Genomic DNA, 21,701 nt, shown 5'->3' on the forward strand with positions numbered 1-21,701 from the left:
GTAGAGCTGGACGGATGGTGTTGAACGCACTAGAGAAGTCAAAAAACATGACCCTCACAGTGCTCGCCGGCTTATCCAAATGGGCGTAGACATGGTTGAGCAGGTAGATGATGGCGTCCTCAACATTATCAACATAATAAATTAACAGTAATCCGTATGACAAAATGATACATAAAGAGAGACAGAGAGAGATGGAGGGCAGACAGTAATGACAATAGCTTACAACAACTTTAATTTAAGTAATAATATTAAAATAACAATTACGGCTATTGTGATACAATATGTTGTAAGTATAATGTTAATATATGATGGTATATGTATGTGACAATAATCATATTTGTATAAAAACAATAGAAGTTTGACTAGTGATAACAGCAGCAGGAGGCATCAGACCACGGCAGCAGCACAACCACATCACACGATCCAGGCACAGCTGTGATATGAGGTAACCTGCCAGACAGTGGAGCACAAAGACTCCAGAGAAGAAGCCGAGTTAGTGACATGCAGTAGAACTGAGTTAGCGAGATGCAGTAACGGGACATGAATGTTAGCAAAGGAGAGAGAGAGAAGGAGAGAAGGTGCTTGGTGTATTAGGAGGTGTATTATAGGCAATTCACTTCTCAGTGTCATGTCTAAATAAGGCCTTGATAACAATCTTCCAACCCACCTGTGGTATTGTCTATCAAAGAATTATGATGTGTAAAAAACGGCTGTGTTTGAGTGGTAACTCATACAACATATAGCTAGAAAGCTACATTATTGTGATTTGATTGATGCAAACTCTTTCAAGATACAACCACCACAGCACTTTCAATAAATGCTTCTGTCAGACGAACAAAAAAACAAGTATAACTGGCCTACGGAGCCTTTCTATAATCCACCGATTGATAATATTCCAACAAAAACTGACCTGACCAACCTGATCTCATTCTGTCTGTCAGTTGTTGAAAACTGGCGCTTGGTCAGTGACTTCCAGTGACGAAAAAAGGCATCCTTTCATGTTGGCATGATACGCTGCTGATTGCCGTTATTGTTTAACAGTGCCTGGCAGTGTTTGGAGGAATTGAAGCAGGACCACCATGAAAGTTAAGGGGGTGTCAGTCCGAGTAGGGTGGGCAGGAGGGGTGGTAGATGGGTCCAACAACCACCGACTTTAACCCAGGAGGCCAGTGTGTACTTCCCGTATGATTGTAAAGCCAAACCCTGTTCTTTTTTTCCCACACCCAACCACGTGCGTCTGTAGGCAAAACATAATCATGTGCATGTGCTGTTGAAGGAATAAAACAACAGTTTTTGATGTTGTATCAATGTAATGTGTTTATTTTGAAAGAAGCTATATGCAAACTGTCAATTTCCTGTGAAAACAGAAGTGTATTTGAATAACAGACGATGGATGAAACAGGTCGATGTTGACACGGTAACCCAGAATGTCAACAACAACCAACACACCCAGGGTACCTTGCACATCATATCTCAACGTATAAAGTCCATGACCAAACATTGATATGTGACGAGGTTGGAGTGAGAATGTATTGTCCTGACGCATTGGCAAAGGTCCAGATGATTCAAATCTTCATGCTAAAAAACATGCTGCAGAAAGCCAACACAAAAACGTGAATGGCAAACATGCTGCAAATCGAGGCCCTAATTATCTCTGCCCAAAACCGCTGAGCGAGACACCAACAAAAATATGCAATTTTTGCAGCAGTGTGATATGCTGCCAGGTGTGTTGGTAGTTGTTGACATTCTGGGTTACCATGTCAACTTTGACCTGTCACTAACAACAGAGATAAGAGGGTACCTAGCGCGTCATGTTTTGACGCAAAAGTCCACTGAGAAAGTGGCAATATTTGACAAGCTGGGAATAAGAACACATCGCTCCACCAGGCGTAAGCCTGAAGGGAATCATGTGTTTTATCGTCTGTGTGTGTGTGTGTGTGTGTGTGTGTGTGTGTGTGTGTGTGTATGTGTGTACATATGTGTAGTCGTCTGTCTGCAGCTAATTTTGCAAACTACTGGACCAATCAGCCAAATATTTCGTGCGCACATTTATGACTGTACACTTAAGGATGTCTCGTGGTTGTGGTGATTCACAATTGTTGAAGAAAACAACAGCAAAGAAAAACATTTATCGACTTTTTTATACCGTCATTGACTTCTCACTCCTCTTAAGCGGCCGGTCCTGGCCGCAATTTTTCTGCAAATCGCCTGGCTAAAAACAAAAAGTCTTACTGTCTGTCGCAGGGCACATTTTGGCCTTTGTGTGGGCTCAGAAAGTAACATTATTGGAAAGGTTTGGTCTCATTTTGAACCGGAGCATTTGCAAATTAATTCCACACCTGATATGATATGATATGATATGATATGTTCCATTATATAAGCCAAGATGTGTGATGGATAAATTACTTTTTTTTGTTTTGTTTTGTTTTGTTCACTGCCATCTTAGCTGCAAAGGAGCCAGGAGGAGCTATTCCACTGGGCCTGTGACCCAGTTTTGTTCCGTCAGCTGCATGTCGTCATACTAGGAACATTTCCGAAGTGTAGAGTTTTACCTGTCTGATCTCGTAGACTTGATTTTGTTGATTTGGCCATTTAAATAGTTAAATAGTTTCCTTTTTTTTTCTTTTTCTTTTTTTCTTTTTTTTTGCTATTTTGGGCAAGGCAAGTTTATTTATGCCAGAGGCATGGCTTATTGTTGTTATTATACTGATAATACTGATAATAAGATAATACTGTTAAAAGTCCAGTTGTGAATGGCACAGATCAGATCAAAGATTTGTGGCTGTTTTTAAGTTATCTGAAATATATTCATCCTCATAATTACATCATATCTTTTAAAACACAATGCGGCCCGTCTGCAGGAAATAGAAGAATTGTCTAGAGTGGCCGGGACCTGCTTGGGCAGCCTTGTCGCAGCCTGGATGCCGCTTTCCATTTATAATCTATATTTAAATATGCTCAGCATGTCCCCACCCAAAATACTGATAGAATATATGAACAAAAAACTTGCTATGCTACGAAAAGCAGCCACCCACCCCCATGTAAAGTACTTATTAGCAAATGTAATCATGGGCAACTGTAGCCTCCAGTTATTTTGATTTGTAAAAAGTTTGAACTGCAGTGTGGTATCTTTCCTCTGATCGCTGAAAAGCTCTGGAAAGCAGCTGCAAGCTTCACTTGAACAGAGGTGTTGAAGTTAACACTCGTGAAAAACAAACAAATACATACTTTTCTATGTCACTTATTTACTCTTTACAAGTTAATTTTGGGAAGTGATTGTTTGGTGTTTGTACAGAGTCACACAAAGGGTTTTAAAGGGTCCTTAATTTTAGAATTTAGAATGAAAAGAGTTTACCAAAGTGGCCAGTGGGCTAAAGAGTTCAAAACACCTTAAAAGTACAGAACAACTTTATTGTGAGACCAACGTGTTTCACATTGTGGCCTTCATCATGGGCAAAATCCTACCTCAGACCCCCAGCAAGATGATTTTGTCTGGCTCTGGTATTTCCCCCATACTGTGACTTTTGTGTACTATTACACCCCCCGTGGGTTGCTGCAGGTAACCCCTTTCACATTTCACAGTCATTTAAAAGACATGTCCAGTGTGTAGGATTTAGGGGAATATAGTGGTATAAATATAATACAATATAATATAATATGTATATTTTCTTTAGTGTATAATCACCTGAAAATAAGAATTGTTTTTTTCCTTACCTTAGAATGGGGCATTTATATTTACATTTGGATCTGGTCCATGTCCAAGGAGATCACTATTTTGCACCACTATGTTTCTACAGTAGCCCAGAACGGACAAACCAAACACTGGCTCTAGATAAGGCCATATTAGACTTAGATTTTTTTTAACATGACACTGCTTTATTCAGTATTTTTAGCGGTTTTAATCACCAGGGGTCTCATTTATAAAACAGTGCATAGGATCCATACTAAAAATGTATGTACAGACATAAGCCAAAAATGGCATGTGCCAAAAAATATTAGACAATTTCTACAATCAGGCTTCAACCTCACCATCTGTGACATCAATTTCCTGTCTCCAAAATGTTTGTGGACCTTTATTGATAACTGCAGCTTGATGTTGAATGATCTTAGTTCTCTCAGTTATGAACCCACACTATGAACCATATGTATACTGCATGTCTGTTGTGTGCTTAAGATTTTGCCCCCCGGGGTTAAGACATTTATTATTTGCTTTATTAAACCCAACCCTAGTGGTCAGATATGTGGTTGCATGTTCTGGGTGACCATTTCACAGGGGTGTGAAACTAGATTACTTATTAGTCTGGGTTCACTGTGTGAGAAGATACCCTGGAGAAGGTAAGTGTGCTGAAATGTGTTGGTGTAGCCTATTTAATTTATATAAAAATTTAAATGATAGCCATAAGTGTAAACCCCAACCTATCTTCTCTAGTTTTCTATATGTTTCTATACTATCAGCTCTCCAATAGTGGTGGAATTGCCAAATAGAAAAAAACAACAACAAAACATCAACAATAGCAATGCCAGAACGAATCTTTCAGTAGTAACCACTCAGTGTGAATATCAAGCTGGTTTCATTTAACAGAGAAGATGTAAATTGGTCAGTCAGAAGTGCAACAAAGCTTTCTATGGCCCATTTACAATGCCTGTTCAAGGCAGGAATTTCACACCATTATGCTGCCTTGGTGTACTGTATAAAGGTATGAATGGGGAGACAGAGTGGTCTTACCTCTGTGCTGGGAAGGTAATATTTAATATATTGAAGGTAATATTAGTGCCGAAACGATGTCTGTATGAATGGAACAGCGAGCAGGATGGGATCATTGGCGTATGTCCCACACTGTGGGAGATTTAAAAAGTGGCTGTTAGCTGTTTGTGATTAACTCAAAGAAGAGGAATGACAGCTGATAATGTCTAAACATTGGACGAACAATGAGTTTCGGGAGCTCCCTACCCTCCGAGCAAAGAAGGAGATTAGCCGCCATATATCAGAGATGGTAAATGATTGTTATTGTCATGTTATGCCATTGTTATTGTTTAGAAAGCACTGCCGACATATGTTTTATGTCACACTAGAGGCTGATGCTGTTGTGCTAAATGGCTCTTTTAATTCTGTGATGCCGGCACACAGTCTATGATCACACATTGGAGTGGCATGACGGCGCCGTTGTTTGGTTCTGTGTAAAAATGCTAAGGAGGCATGAAAATGGGACTTTGTAGTGGCTCTATAGCGCCATCTCTGTGTAAAACGGGCTGATAATAAATGATTTCACTTTTAGCTAAAATGTGGTATTTGTTGGCCTGGAATTAAAAATAAGCATATCATTGTCTTTAACATTTGCAAGAAAGATACGTTTATCTTCATATGGATTCATCACCATTTACACACACACAAACACACCTCACCAGGCAAACTGGCTTTGTGCACTCTCTCATGGTCCTTCAACAGTTCAACTCTTAGCTAAATGGATCTCAACGCCATCCCACAGACACCAGTGACCTTCAGTCATTTAGCAGGCAGTATGATAGGAACATGATATCAACACCTGAACAAAGCTCAGCATAAAGCACCACATCAAGCTGCTGTTTATTCATAGCGCAGTTGGTTGAGTCTGTCATCTAGAGGTCAGTCATTTGAATACACCCCCATTACAGGCTACCGCCATCCCTTTGCCTTCCAGTTAAAACAGCCCCACATCAGCCACTTCAAAAGAGCCCGGCTTCAAACATCGCGTTTCCAATATGACAAACGTACTTCATAGCAGCAGCTCTGACAAAATATGCAGCAGCTGCCTAACGTAAAGGATGAAACGTGTAAAAATCAAGACTGCACTACGCTCGTGTCAAAGAGGAGACACAGAGAGGCAGAGAACAAGAGAGTGAGAGAGGGGGAAAGGAAGGCAGAAAGATGAGGAAGAGAGACAGAAAGGACAGGAGACAGAAGAGAAAAAGCCCAAACAGGCTTTGTTTTAATTACTGGCGCAGGAAAGGCGGAGAAAAGCAGAGATTTTTGCTCGTTAGACTATTGCTTTGGATCAAACGCTATATTTACATATCAGATTAAACTGCTCCCGCAAACGGTGAGATCTGAGCTGTGAAGGCACGGCTAACGAGAGGGAGCCATCTTTCGCTCACATTTGGCTGGGAAAATAACACTGGCAAAACAACTCATCTGTACTTATTAGAAAGAGCAGTGTACAAAGACCTGATGAAGGCAGAACTCAGAGCAGAAGAGCTAGTTAGAGCAACATATATCTTACAAGTGAGCCAACAAACACCACATCACATACGAGATGGGCCATTTTGGAAAATTGGAAGACAGAGGAGTGGACCAAAACTTCAACATTTTGCTACTCCTCGTCGAGCCAGCCAATTAGAGGTCCTGGCAGGTCAAAGTGCATTATGGGAGGTGGTTGGAGTTTAGTAGCAGCAAAAATACACTTTCAGAAACAACTCCCCCTTCTTTCATCCTGCCTTTCTTCTGTGGCCTTTATTCTCCCCTTCTGTAGATAGAGAAGAGCTAGCTTTGTGACTCAAGGGATCCAAACGACCGGCTATCATTATTCCCTCTCAGATGCCAGTCTCTCCTCTACCCCCGCCCCAAACACCACCACCACCACCAGAACCAGGCTTCCCCGACCCCCACCAATTCATCACCCCCTGCACAGACAGCTACATAAGCTACAAGAGGCAGAGGCTGCAGCAGTCTCTTTACTGTGTGCAATAAAGACTTCTGAGGGTGAAAACTCCATTACCACAGAGTCATCGCTTCTCTCAGCCATCAAATGAGTGAGAAAGAAAGTAAAGCGCAAAAACAGCCAGTGACAAATAGCAATGACTGAATATTGTAGTGTGTGTGTTTGTGTATTAGTCAACCATCACTTGCAAGGCCGCCTCCTCCAAAAGGGAATATGTGCGGCAAAAGCAAATTCAACATCTATTGGAATAACAATGGAAGTGATTGGAGTTAACAATCCAAATCACTAGGTGCAGGGATTTGAAACATATGTCATATTGTTGCGCATCAGTGATAAAAACTAATAACAGTATTCCCTGACTGCACTGTATGAGTGAGAGTCAGACACAAAGCCCTAGCAGAGCGCAGCCCCCCTGCCGCCCCTTATCCTGCAATGTCAGATATATCAGCAATGCTAATGCCCAGGCAGCATCCTGCACTGCTCGCCCTGAACCACTGAAAAGACAACCATTTAGGCTTTAAAAGACACACATAAACAAAAAAGGAAGGAGGAGATGAAGAGAGAGGGGAAAAAAGAAAGACAACGCAAGAGAGGGAAAGTAAGAAAGAATGAAGGGAGGATGGGGGTGGGGGGGTTGGTAAGAGGAAGTCAATTATGTATTCTGAACCTGGCCGATGTAGTCCTCAGGGATCTGCCTCCGCACCTCAGGATCTGTAAATAATTGACAGATAATATTAATTGGCTTTGGATTAGTGAGCAAGCTCAGTATCACACATTAATATTTGATCAGAGGATGATAGGGACCCTGGCAGGGGATCCGAAGGGGCAGCTGAGGCTGTTTTGTTGATTAGGCCAGAGACGGGAGGAGACAGAGGCAAGTGGTAGCAGCAACAGCAACAACAGCAGCTCCAGAAACACACACACACACACACCACACACACACACACACACACACACAGCCGTGGTTTGATGCGCCCATTTGCTCTAGGCTGCTAAATCTCCTACTGCCAGCAAACTGCCTGCTCCTTCTTCACCACAAAGAATAAGGAAAGGAAACCACAGAGGAGGACTTCCGGAGCCAGGCAGAGATTGACTGTTTTTATTCAGATTTTCAGTTTTATTCTCCTGTGATGATCTAAATGCTGACTAAGACGTTACAAGCCTGCCAGGGATTGAAATATGAGGGGAACAAATATCAGCAGAAATATTTTTGATTTGTTGGGAAATTTAGATTTTTGTCTGTATATTTCATTGTGTTATTTGCTCATAAAGGTAAAGGGTGTCAGATTTATGGGGATGAATGGGGTGAGGTAAATTGCAGATTGTAACCAGCTAAAACGTTTCTCAGCTAGAATTCCTTCAGTGTTCATTGTTTAGGAGTTTTTTTCAAGTGCTAAATTATCGAAAAAGGTCTCTTCCTCTCCAAAATAAACAGACCAGGTGATTTAAACTGGTAAGACCACAGAATACAGCTGTTTCTCATTACAAATCAGTGTAACTCCACGATGGCTCATTGTAGTTGGGCTTCTTACTAGTAGTTGGCCAACGCGAAAATGTGAAAACGCAAACGGCCCTATATGTAGCCAGTGTTTGTCCGTTCTGGGCTACTGTAGGAACATGGCGGTGTAACATGGCGATCCCCATAAACAAGGACCTGCTCCCTATGTAGATATAAAGGGTTCATGCAAGGGTAAGGAAAACACAATGATTCTTATTTTCAGGACATTATACACAAAATAAAACATACTTATTATATTATATTATATTTTATTATATAGTGTAACATTTCTGCCAATATGTCCCACTAAATCCTCCACACTACTCCTTCAAATCAAGTCAAGTTAACTCAAAATTACAAATTCTTCTCAGAGGGCTCATAAAATAGAGATATACATGTACACATAAAATATGATATAATAAAAGCCCCACCAGAAATCTGTAAAAGTAAAGCAACAAAAGCAATTTGGAAACAGAAAAAAATAAAAATGAAACAACTACAAATATAAAGAAAGTATCAGTCAATTGTGTAAAATTAAAGATATTGCTGTCATGACATAAAATGTGGAAAATAATTTTCCAAAACATCATGCAAAAAATCAGGCATTCTTGAAATCTCGCCAAAGCTTACACAGGAGACATATGTAATGTTACCCTGATGCTATGAGCCATCCTCTGCTTGCACTATGATGCACAGAACCATGCAAATCTTGTCTTAATTTAAAAAATGAATAAAGAAATAAAAAAGGAAAGAAATGAGGCCTAAACTTGAAGGTGCATGGTGTTTCCTGCAGCAGCAGAGGCAACAGCAGTGATACTCAGAGTGGGAAAAAACAAACAAGACAGATTTACGCAGCAAAACAAGCTGGCAGACATACACGCACAATTAAACTCATGGAGGCTAATTAAAGTGTTACTGGAAGCATGCAGCTAGAGTGTGACAACATAATGAAAGATTGAAGAGGGGAGGAGAGACACGGGACCCCCCTTCACTACACCCTGCTTTCTTTCTCTCTGAAAACAATGCCACCTCTCCCTTTCTGCACTTGCCTCCTCTCTCTCATCTACCATATGCTGCCATTTGTTTAGTCAAATCCCCTTTAAGCAGTGCAGATCTATGGCTCTGAGGCAGTGCTTTTCTACAACTTGGATCAGTCCTCACAGACACATCGGCAGCTCGTATCCCTCATGGCCGTGTCACTCGGCCAGCTAGAAGAGTCTCCCGGGAGTAGCTTTTTATTGCTTTTCCACACCATTTGTCTGGCGATTACAGCTAGCCTCCCCTGAACCAGGGGAATAATCACAATATTTCAATTTAAAGATAGCAGGGGAGAGAGAGAAGGGCTAGTTTGGCTTGGAGATTGTTTCTGCACCATGCTGTGAAGAGGGCACCAATTGGATGAGTTATAGATCATCTCCTGACATAAATGACTTCTTAACATTAGCAGGAAACTGCACTGCCTGTCCCCACACACACTCAAAGTGAACTTGATTTACCTGCCAGCAGGAGAGTCTGTGACATTCCCTAATGTAAGGTTAACTTATGTTGAATAATAGCCTACTTAAGGTAGAAATAATGCAATATTTTAATGTTTTGTAACACTATTGTTTTATAATTTTATAATACTTTTATAAAATGTTATAATTAATATGAAAATGAGTCAATCTAGCCAGCATATTTATTCATTTATGCCATTTTACTGTAATTCACCTGTCCCAGTTTCATGTATGAAAAGTGTACACTATGTATTTTTGTTGGCAGCACACAGGGGCTTTTTAGGATTTGAGAACACTGGGGGGTCTGTAGAGATCATCCCCTGTGACATATCAGAGGGAAATATTGTACATTTCACTCCATTACATTTTTTGTCTGCTTTAATTTCTTTGACAACCTATAATAATGATACAAAATAAAATCAACTAATAAATGATGATGTATAAATAAAAGATTAAACTACTACCCAAAAATGTGTGTGTGTGTATATATATATATATATAGAGAGAGAGAGAGAGAGAGAGAGAGAGAGAGAGTATGGCTCCAGCAGATTCCAGGTCCAGAAGAGTGTGGTCCTAGGAACACACAGAACCCTGAAACTCCCCCAAAAATTTATTAAAATTAGACTGTTTATGTTGGTTCTACATATAATTGTCAGTTACTGTAATACCGATTTATTGTGCGATGTTAAATAATTTAATCATGTCCAGGGTACCTGATTTTTAGCTGTAACTTCAACTTGACTTCTTAGCAATATTCTTCATTAATTTTCCATAACCGTTTATCCTGTTACGGTTCGCAGGGGTGCTGGAGCTTATCCCAGCTGACATGGGGCGAGAGGTGGGCTACAGACTAGGTGCCAGACTATCGCAGGGGTAACACATAGAGACAGACAACCATCCATCCATTTTCATAACAGCTTATCCTCTTGAGGGATGCGGGGGGGCTGGAGCCTATCCCAGCTGACATTGGGTACACCCTGAACAGGTCGCCAGACTATCACAGGGCTGACACATAGAGACAGACAACCATTCACGCTCACATTCATAGAGTCACCAATACACCTAACTTGCATGTCTTTGGATTGTGGAGGGGAGCCAGAGTGCGCGAGAAAACCCATGCTAACATGGGGAGAATGTGCAAACTCCTCACAGAGGGGTTCTCCCACCCTGGGTTTGAAACCCCCACCCTGGGTTTGAACCAGGAACCCTCTTGCTGTGAGGCAACGGTGCTAACCACTGTACCACTGTGCAGCCCAATATGACATCATTACATACATAATGCATTTGATAATAATATTATTTAAAGGTATTATGTGACTTCAAAGCAATTTCATTATGTTACAAGCATAAGTACAAAAACACATTAGATCTCACAAAAATAACTTTTATTTGGTGAAAGAATACAGTACAACATTGACATTGGACTCCAAAGTTTCATGCAGTTTCATGCTCCATCCGTCTCCTTCCTTGGATACATCGTGGCTAAGAGGAGCATGCAGTGGATCCAGAGAGGGTGTCAGCCGTCACTTCTTGGCTTTTTTCTGCCTACTGCAAACAGCTGCAACGCTTTCTGGGCTTCTCCAACTTTTTATCCAGGGCTACAGCATGGTGGCTGCTCCTCTCACCGCTCTGACATCTTCCACGGTGCCTTTCCAGTGAATTCTAGCAGTCAACTTCATCCCTGCACCTTCTTTTCCTGGCGGCTATCCGCCAGGCTGGAGGGGACTAAGCTGCCATTCTTGGTTTGGACTGACCATAAAAACCTTGAGTATATCCGGACTGCCAAGAGGTTCAACTCCCGTCAGGCTCTGTGGTCCCTCTTCTTCACCCCGATCAACTTTATGTTGTCTTGCCAGCCAGGGTCCGTGGAGCTGGATGCTTTCTCCTGCCAGTTCCAGGAAGAAGAGGAGACTGTGGAACGAGGGACCAACCACATCATGCGTTCCCCAGGCGCTACGGTCCGACGTCCTCCAGTGGGCTCACTACTCCAAGCTGTGGGCCTATGACTTCTAGCCCTAGCTCTTCCCTGCACAGGAGCAAGGGGTCTCCTGTCCCTCTGCCCAAGCCTTCATCCTTCGGGGCCACCGGACCTGGAAACAAGGCTGCACTCCTCTGCTCAGCAGACCGCTACTCCACATCTGCCTATTGGCGCCTCTCCGTGGCACCCACCTATCAGGCCAGACAAAGGGTGTGGCTATCGACCCAGGACCCCCCTCTGCAAATGGAGTCCAAGAAGTTGGCTCCCAAGTTCATTGTACCCTTCAAGATCCAGAGGGTCATCAACAGGTGGCGGTGAGATTAAAGCTCCGGTCTATGCGCATCCACCTGACGTTCCATGTCCCCGGGGTAAAGCCTGTCTGGGAGGACCCTCTGGTCCCTGCAGTCACCCCTCCGTAACTACCTCAGCTCATACACCTGGGGCCCGCCTACACGGTTCGCCATTCGCTATGCTCCTGCTGCTGGGGAAGGGGCCTCCATTACCTGGTGGACTGGGAAGGATACGGTCCTGAAGGGAGGTCTTGGGTCTCGGCTCGCCACATCCTAAACCCCCAACTCATCACGGATTTTCACACTCGGACCAGCCAGGGAAGGGGAGGTTTCTCTCTCCTGGGCCTCATCCTCCCTGTCTATGGAGGACATCAATGTGGAAGGACTGTCCTCGGAGGAAGGCGGGTTCCTCCTCCAGAGTGGAATCTCAGCTCTCCTAACATCGCTTTCTGCCTGCCCCCTCTCGCCGGCAACACACCTTTGAGCTGTTACAGTGCTCCACGCAGAGAGCTGCGGACTGATTCTGTTTCCCTAGGAATACTGAAACTGTACATTGACTCTCTCTGTTGCCTCACCAGTCTGCATTGCCTGTATTTATTGAAGTGGTGCATTAAAGCTAAGTGTAAACTGTTCCGCCATGTAGACTTTACATCCCCCAAGATTCAATAAATTCTACATGATCCAAACATGAATAGAGAGAAACATAACTGAATTATGTAGTAAACACTAAATGCACATTTGTAAATTGAACAACCCACCATTTCCCATTTCTTCAGTGTACAATGATGAACTATTATTATGGACTGCTGAGGTTTCAGTGTTACCAGTGGTGGAGTCTTTTGCTGTAAACTGTAATCCGAACAACTGTCTTACAAATTTAGGAACTTTGACTAGTGCTTACACTGGATAGTGTTCTCTGTTCTACATTATGCATTGATTGCCCATGTCGTTATAGAAATTCAGCTTTTTTTAATATGTGGCTCAATAGCTATGATGTTCCAAAAATATCAACAGGTCATATAAATGCTTTGCAACCATTTTGATGACTGCAATGAGCTGCTGTTCATAATCTGTATTGACTTTGAATCTGTAGTTATTATTGGTGATTTTGACATCCTTATAAACAACTACCACGGAAGAGTGACTAAAGAACTGTGTTGTGTTCTTGATAACTATGGAACTATGTAAATAGTATTAATGCCATTGCCCCCACTGGGGTAAAGGTCTCCACTTAAACAGTGACAGGATTTCATCTTTCGTATGACTGGATCTCAGTGCTGCAGTCAACACAGTCAACCTCAACATATTACCAGATCCACTGGAAAACTGGGTGGGATCAATCAGACTGCTGCAGCTGATTCAGAATGCTGTTGCTCAAGCTATCACTAAGACCAAGATCACATCACACCAGTTTTGAGGTCTTCACACGGGCTTCCTGTCTGTCAAATCATTGATTTCAGAATATGACTGGTTTCTATAGTACTGACTGTTTTAACAAAATACTTTTCTGATTACATTCTGAATGATCCAGAGCTCTCAGGTCATCCGGGACAGGTCTGCTTCCTGTATCAGGAGTGAAAACTAAACATGGAGAAGCAGTGTTCAGTTTTATGCACATTGTAAAAAAATAAAAATAAAAAAAATGAATTTGGGAGTGGCAAATAAAGCCCATGCATATCATTTAAATTTTAATTAAGTATATTAGGCAGCAAGTGAAATAACTAATAATGGGTAAATTATGCCTACTCTACCTATACATTAACAGTAACAACAGTCACATAAAAAAGTATCATTAAATATACTCCAAGATATTGAATAATCACTGCACTGCAACATGCATGTGTCAGCACAACCCGTTCTCATCCCAACTCACATATGCCTGCTTGATCAGTGTCATTCACATCTACATATTACGCACTAGGTATCCTCCTGTGTTTGTTGTTGACCCCGCCCATTCATGTACTGTATCACACTGTTGTGAGAGGTGCCATCTGACCAACCAGTGGTCTATCATAACATCATGACAGTTTCAATAAACACCATGAAATTGACACTGCCCAGCACCATACCGCCACAAAAGGTGGCTTTTGGCATTTGTGTCTGATGCAGATATCACTGCCATAGCCACAGTATTTGACATCTTCGGAATGGGACAGAGCTGGTCAGCACCCATGCAGCAAGGCTAAAGTCAGTTTCATCTGTGGGACTGGAGAGGGTTGAGCTGAAAACCAAAACAAAGTCCCTGAAAACTGCAGGTCTGCTGCATCTCTTTTCTTTTAAATTAGGGCTGAAGACTTTTCCATTTGTTGCTGCCTTTCATTAAATCAAATAATTATTATTTCCTTACATCACACTGTAACTTTTATTCTTGTATTTTATACTTGTCTTATTCTATCATAGCCTGTTTTTATTTGTTCTCTTGGATGAATGTCCTTTAATAATGTCTTTCTTTTGCACTTTGTATATAAAGCACTTTAAATTGCACTGTTGCTGAAATGTGCTGTATAACTAAACTTGCCCTGCCTTGCTGTGCATTGCCTATGACATCTCATCATCATCAAGATTATCCTTTGGACATTGTGCAACCAATTGCAAAATAATTCAAACTCATAACATTTGGCCCTGTCTGGCTCTACTGCATTTTTCTTGTTTAAAGGTCCAATGTGTAGGATTTAGGTGGCTATACTGGCAAAATCTGAGTATAATATTCATACCAATGCTTTTATTTAACACTGAAACTAAGAATCATATACTGACATATGGGGCAGGTCGTCACCCACAGAGTCCGCCATGTTTCTACAATAGCCCAGAACAGACAAACCAAACATTTGTTCCAAATAGGGCCATTTGCATTTTTATGTCAGCCATCATTAGGGTTGGGACTCGTTAGGATTTTAACAATTCCGATTCCTTACCGATTCCTTCTTAACGGTCCAATTCCTTACCGATTCCTCTTACCGATTCCTACATTATATTCATTATACTTGCTATACTTAAACAAGTATATAATAAACACAAATGCAATGCTTGTATCATCTCCCTGAGAATATATAACAACAATAAGTGATTCTCTGATTTCTACAGTAACACTATTACCTCAAATTAACCACAGCAATGTAATAAAAAAAATATTTATATGCATTCATAAAATTTGTACCTATATGATGGACAATCAACGGCAGAAAATGCATGTGCATCTTAACAATAAATCTTGTCACAGCACAATGACACTCTTCAGCTCTCTCTATGGTCATCCTCCCAGCTTTTGCCACAGTGAAGGGAGTTATGTTACAGCTTTTGCTGGTCTTGCTGCCTGTGTTTTCTAAATACAGGAAAACACAACATGACACTTTAATGTTACTTTATATTCATGACTGACTGATTTACAGCCAATTTCATAGCTTAAGTTATCAATAACGTTACCAGTAACGTAACGTTAGACAGGCAGGGAAACCTAGTGCTTTTCGGAAGGGCGCGTCGTTAACATTAGCGCTGCTTGGAGTGGCTTCATCCTGCACAGCCTGCGGGTGTGACGGTGAGGGCGGTGGCGCTGGTACCAGAGGTTTTCTCAGGTTGTCAAACACGGTACATTCCTTGACATTAATGTCATGTTTTAGGAGGTGTTTTATTATAGCGGATGTGCTACCACCAGTGCAAGTGATGACTGCACTGCACTTCATACACTTGCACCATTTTGTATGAAGTACAACCAGGCTTTGGATGACTTCTGTCGCATGTTCATCTTCTCTGTCGCTCGACTGACGCTGATCTGAGATCAGTGGGCGGGTCCACTCGACTCACTCATGGAGATGCACGTGATGTTACCACAGTCACTTACACGGCCAAATGAAAGACAGCTGCCAACAATCTGGACCTGTTTTTTTTTTTTTTTTTTTTTTTTTACAATCTAGGAACCGTTTGCAGGAACCGTTACTCCAAATGTGATGGAACCGATTCCGAAAAAGAACCGGATCCGGATCCCAACCCTAGCCACCATAGCTCTTCTACATATTTGGCACATATAGAGAATTTTCAGCTGGTTGCAATCTGCAGCCTCACTGCTGCATGCCTCTAAATCCTTCACACTAGACCTTTACAGCACTTGAACTCTTGAACAATTTTTTTTTACTCTTTTCTCCATTTTGTTTACATCAAACCTCATGTATGCTGACCAAGCCTCCAGAACACATACTCACTCCGACCTTGTCACATATCAGTGTTTGGTCATGGATTTTCCACGTCGAGATATTGCATGCATTGTCTGTTTTAATACACTTTAATTTTCACAGGCAACGTACAGTTTGCATACAGTCTCTTTCAAAATAAACGCACTACATATTGTGCGTACAACACTACAAATTGACGTGTTTTTTTTTCTTCCCTTTAACAACAAATGCATGTGATTACATTCAGCCAACGCATGCACATGGTTGGGTTTAGGCAATAAAAGCACATGATTGGGTCTTGGCATAGGCGTTTCTAGCCCATTTTTGGGGGTGAAGCACCCCTAAAATTTGAGCGATTTTTTTTTAAATTGTTTTTTCTTACTGTATGTCCCTTTTTAACAAGCTAGAAAAGTGTCAGAACCATACAGTACTTGGTTGCAACGTATTATTTTAACAATAAAAATACAGCAGCAGCTACGAAAGCTAGCTGCTAGCTACGAAACGTTACAGGTGGTCAGTACCACTGTCCTCTGTTTGAATTGGAATGAGAGAAGCTAGCTGTTGTGTCATGTGCATGTGTTAATATTAAAGCCAAGGTGCTACTGACTAGCTAACTGACTGGATGCCCATTAACATTATACAAGACAAGAAGGAAAAAGTCAGAGACAAACACTGAAAAAGTCAATTACTGTCAGTGTGTTAATGTTACATGTTGTGCATTGCATTTCAAATAAAAGTCCAAAAAATAAGTCCAAGGTCCATTTTTGGTATTTTTGGTACTCACTATAGGGGGCTGATTTACTCCAGAAACATACATACTGTTTATGAGTATGTTGAGGAGCTGCTGTATCACAATGAGTTATCTTCCCCCAGAAATTAGGGTTACGATATGTTTCTTTTATGATTCCAATCCATTCCTCTTTTGCCGTGGCTCAGCATTTAAATAACCTTTATCAGATTTCATGGTTTAGTCACAGACTTTCCCAAAAAGTGCTGTACTTTTCTTTCACAAATGTGGGAATGAAATTGAGTTAAAATGTACAAAACAGTAAAATTTATCTTGCCCGACCGGGCAGGTCTCTGGGTGTTCAGCACCCCTAAACCTCTGATCCTAGAATCGCCCCTGGGTCTTGGTAAAAAGAACAGGGTTTGGCTATACAGTCTTATGGGAAGCAAGCATCGGCAACCCGGGGAAAAGTCGGTGGTTGTTGGACCCATCGCCACCCCTCCCACAGACCCTACTTGGACTTCCGCTCTCTCTAACTTTCACTGTTGTCCCGCTCCCCCTGACACCACCGGGTGCCGACCAGCTGCATATCATGCTGACATGAAAGGATAGCTGTTTCTGTCAGTGTCTGATGCCGAAAGTCAGTGACTAAGTGTCGGTTTTTGACAACTTTGGAGTGAAACTGAGTAGGTGAGACATATTTGACTTCATAGATTGGAAGTGCAGGCCATGTGACACACACCGTCTACGGGGAGGACAACGATCTTGTACTCAGCGTCGACAAAACAAAAGAACTCATCATAGACTTCAGGAGACGAGCCCACCCTCTGCAGCCAATCACCATCAAGGGGACCATGGTGGAGCGAACTGACAGCTACAAGTTCTTAGGCCTGCACATCACAGAAAGCCTCAGCTGGGCCAAACACACTGTAACCACAGTGAAAAAGCTCAGCAGAGGCTGCACTTCATCAGAGTGCTAAAGAAAGCCGGACTTGGACGCCAGCCCCTCACCCAAGCATACAGAGGACTTGTGGAGAGCATCCTCACCTCCGCCATCACAGTGTGGTATGGCAGCACCACCCTGGCTGAGAGGAAATCCATGCAACGGGTCATCAGAGCTGCAGAGAGGATTATTGGCTCCGGTCTCCCTTCTATGGAGACAATATACACACAGCGGTGCCGGAGGAAAGCGCAGAGCATTATGAGGGACAGACACCACCCAGCACATGCCCTGTTTCAGTGGGTGGACTCGGGGTACAACCTGAGACACCGCAGGCCAGGGAGCATCAGTGCTCGCACAGCTCGCTTTCACAAGAGCTTCTTCCCAGCCACTACCAGATTAGTGGCACAGGACATTAGGGAGGGGAGAAGTTATCTCACACCATAATCTCATAACTCTTTTCACACTATACACACTACATAAGGAAAATGTGCAATAACTCTTTTTCACACTATATACATCACATCAGGACATTGTGCAATAACCCCTTACAACAATAATGTGCAATATTCATAATGTGCCTTTTATTTATTCACTGTGTTATTACTATTATTTATTTGTTTTTGGTACTTGTTTGTTATGTGATTTAGTGTGTTTTCTTTATTGACCTTTGTGTCTTTTGTTTTTAACTGGTGCCCGGAGAAACGCACAATAATTCCAATGTACCTGTACTGTGATGTACTCGTGCAAATGGCAATAAAACTCTATTCTATTCTATTCTATTCTACACTGGCCCATTTCCTCTACACACACAACACTGATGAACTTATGACGTTATCTTCATGACATTAATGTGTACGGGGAGCCAGCAGAATGTTAGTTGGCTCAGCCAGAGAAGTATTTCAGTGTTAATGCTCTATGGGCCAACAAAAAGCACAAGCCTCAAACACTCTGGCCTCTAGTTTCGCAGACTGGGCGAGGTGGAAGCGCAGCGCACCTGCACTTCACCAACTGGGTGTGGCCAGGCGGATTTTGCAAGTTTGGCACACCGTGCGCGCTGGCGCAGCTACTCCTCTTTCCCACCTCCTACCTACCTGCGCAAGTCGGAAAGAGGGAGGAGAGAAGGCATGGAGTGGGTTTTACACAGCCGATTCACATCACACCAATCGAATGAGCCCCTCTCCTCGCCCTTAAATGTGCCACGTGAAGGCATAATGAAAGTTTACTCAATTTGCCATGGCAGAAGAGAGCAGTAGTGTCAGACGGCCAAACTTCTCCCAGGAGGAAACTGATGTTTTGGTCCGGGAGGTCCAAGCTCGCAGTGTCCGAATATACGGAATTGCGAGCAGACCTCCACGGGCTGATGATGCAAAGGTAGCCTGGGAGGAGGTCACCACAATTGTAAATCAATGTTACATTTCTCTCGTGCGTGCGCGCTCTCTCTTTCTCTCTCGTAGTCTCACTCTGTTTCTTTTCTTTTGACTTTTCTAAGATGACAGATGCTGAATATATACTCCCTATCTGATGCTGTGGCTGTTTGTGGTTGGCTGAGAGGGATGTGAACTCATTAGTTTGCAGCTGTGTTAATCAAATCAGGTTGGTTTCCATTACATGCGCCAAACGTGCCAAACGGTGCCAATCCCCTTTGATCTGACATCAGATGTGACGGGACAGTCGATATAGAGATACATTTATGTGCTGATTGCAGATAGTTGCATTGAATAGTGGTTTTTGTGGGTATTTATTGCATCGTTAATGTGCCTGACATTCTGGAAACCTGCCTGTGAGGTTTTGGTGACGTGTGCGCACTGCCCGCCGGTCAGCAAAACTTCCGCTACACTGGCTGCGCTCCGCCTGCGCTGACAGTGGACGTGGTTTCAGCTGGCGAGCTTTTAGCACACCTTCGGCGAAGCCTTTTGGCACGAAACTGTCACTGCGCCAAGCTGGATCTGTCGACACCTCCCCCTGCTGCGCCGCCAAACCCATCTCAGCGCACCTCGGTCTGCCAAAGTACCAAACTGAGCGTGCCTCGGGTTGCGCTGCTCAAAACTAGCTCTGTGCGGGGTTCGCCACCTTGCGCCACCCTGCACTGTGCCGGGAAACTAGAGGCCTTTGAGTGAGCAACTTTCATTGGATTGAATAAGATGCCATCTTGGAAAATAGTATCCAATTCTCTTACTAGATCTAAGATATTGATTATAAAACCTGCAGCAGAGCTATTAATTGTCTGATCACACCTTTAAAACACATCTGGGCTTCAGCAGTTCTTGAGAGGTTCTTAATCATCTTTGGGAAGCAGCCTCATTTGGTGGAGAAGCATGAAAAAATGTAAAACGGCATTACATATACATACAGTCACATCTACCAGAAAGTTGGTTTTCTTTTAAAAAGTCAGCAATGAAAAAACATTCCACTCAGATTGAACCAAACTTGCAAAGAACCACACAAGTCACTACTAAACAAGATGAGAGCACTTTGACAAAGCTTTCTTTTTAAATGTGTACTTCATTGTTGCATCACTAATAGTTAAAAGTGGTGTCAATGTTGCAACTTAATCACTCTTCAAGGATCATGGCCCTGCTGAGCTTAATTAATTAATTATGAATACAACCACTTAACTGCTGCAGGATATCATGCATACCATTGTGAACGCGCTGACCTACAGTAACCCTACAGTTTTTTTTTGTTTGTTTGTTTTGTTTTGGCTTTTTTTTTTTTTTTAGCTTTTCTGTTAACCATGCATGCTATAGGGATTGTAACAGTAATGTGCACCAAATGTGTATGATCTTTATCTTTTTGACTGCAGATTGTCTTCATCAGATGGATATGACTTTTTGATTCATATTAAGACTAAGATGTTTGGCTTGGGTCATTGTGCAACCTTGAACCTTATACCTCACCTGCAAAACACCCATCAGTTATTTACAATGTGTTACCTTGAATTCTTGAAGGAAACCTTGTTTGTCCAGCATGTCACCACAGTGAACAAAGAATCCAAAAAATGTAAAAATGTCATTAATGTAAGTAAACAGGGTCCCTGTTTAAAAGCAGTAAAATTATATCAAAACATCTGTTCACATACTCTTGCACAACTCGTACCGTATGATCCAGTCTCATTTATGCAGTGGTATGCTCACTACCTACCAAACACATGCATTTACACTAAAACATTATGATTTGAAACACATCAGGGACACCTGTCTCATGCACGGCTGAGCAGCATGCCTGGGCACACGCATGCATTTCAACTCTTAAGCGGAGCTCATAGGCACGCGTGTGCTCAGGCATGCATGGGGCGTATTACTCGTAGGTGGATGTGTTTTATATTGTAATGTTTTTAGCAAAAATGCATGCGTTTGGGAAGCAAGTGGAAGTGGAACAGTGGAACAAGGAGATTTGGATTATACCGCATGAGTTGTGTGAGGGATTGAAAACGGAGTTTTGCTTTTGTTAAACATGGTCACCAATGACTTATATTCATGAAGAACGTTGGCATTTATGAATTCTCTGTTCACCATGGAGGCATGGGAGAAAAACGATGTTTACTGTAAATGTTTACTAAAGGAATTCAAATGAATAATTGATATGTAGATGGTCATTTTGCGGCTGAAGTATTCTTTTACAATCACAACACAACATGATCTGTTTGTGACCTGTCATGCCTGTATAGGTGAGACATTCTGCCAGTGTTCTGCCTATTCATCAGGGTTGGGGTCTCTGCTGAGAAGCAATAATCTACAGCAAAGGGTTTAGGAGAAAAATAAGAGATAGCATGAAGAGATGAAAAGCAGACATGAATAAGGGCAGTCTGTTAGAGAGAGGATTGCTTGAGACTTGTGCATGGACCTTATAATCCCATTGCTCCATTTCATGGAGTTTTACCCAGAAGAGCTTATCCCCAGCATCTAACC

At 42.2% G+C, this 21,701-nt stretch overlaps 1 long non-coding RNA gene across 1 annotated transcript in view; it reads right to left on the reverse strand.

Moving 5' to 3' along the window:
• LOC126393951 (uncharacterized) overlaps positions 1-19,766 on the reverse strand; it is a 207,984-nt gene extending 188,218 nt beyond the window's left edge. The window contains exon 1 of the long non-coding RNA XR_007570322.1: positions 19,692-19,766. This is a non-coding gene — a long non-coding RNA (uncharacterized LOC126393951). The remainder of the gene's footprint in view (positions 1-19,691) is intronic.
• Positions 19,767-21,701: the final 1,935 nt, after the last annotated feature.

The sequence above is a fragment of the Epinephelus moara genome, chromosome 8 (assembly GCF_006386435.1).
Source record: "Epinephelus moara isolate mb chromosome 8, YSFRI_EMoa_1.0, whole genome shotgun sequence".
Lineage (NCBI taxonomy): Eukaryota > Metazoa > Chordata > Actinopteri > Perciformes > Serranidae > Epinephelus > Epinephelus moara.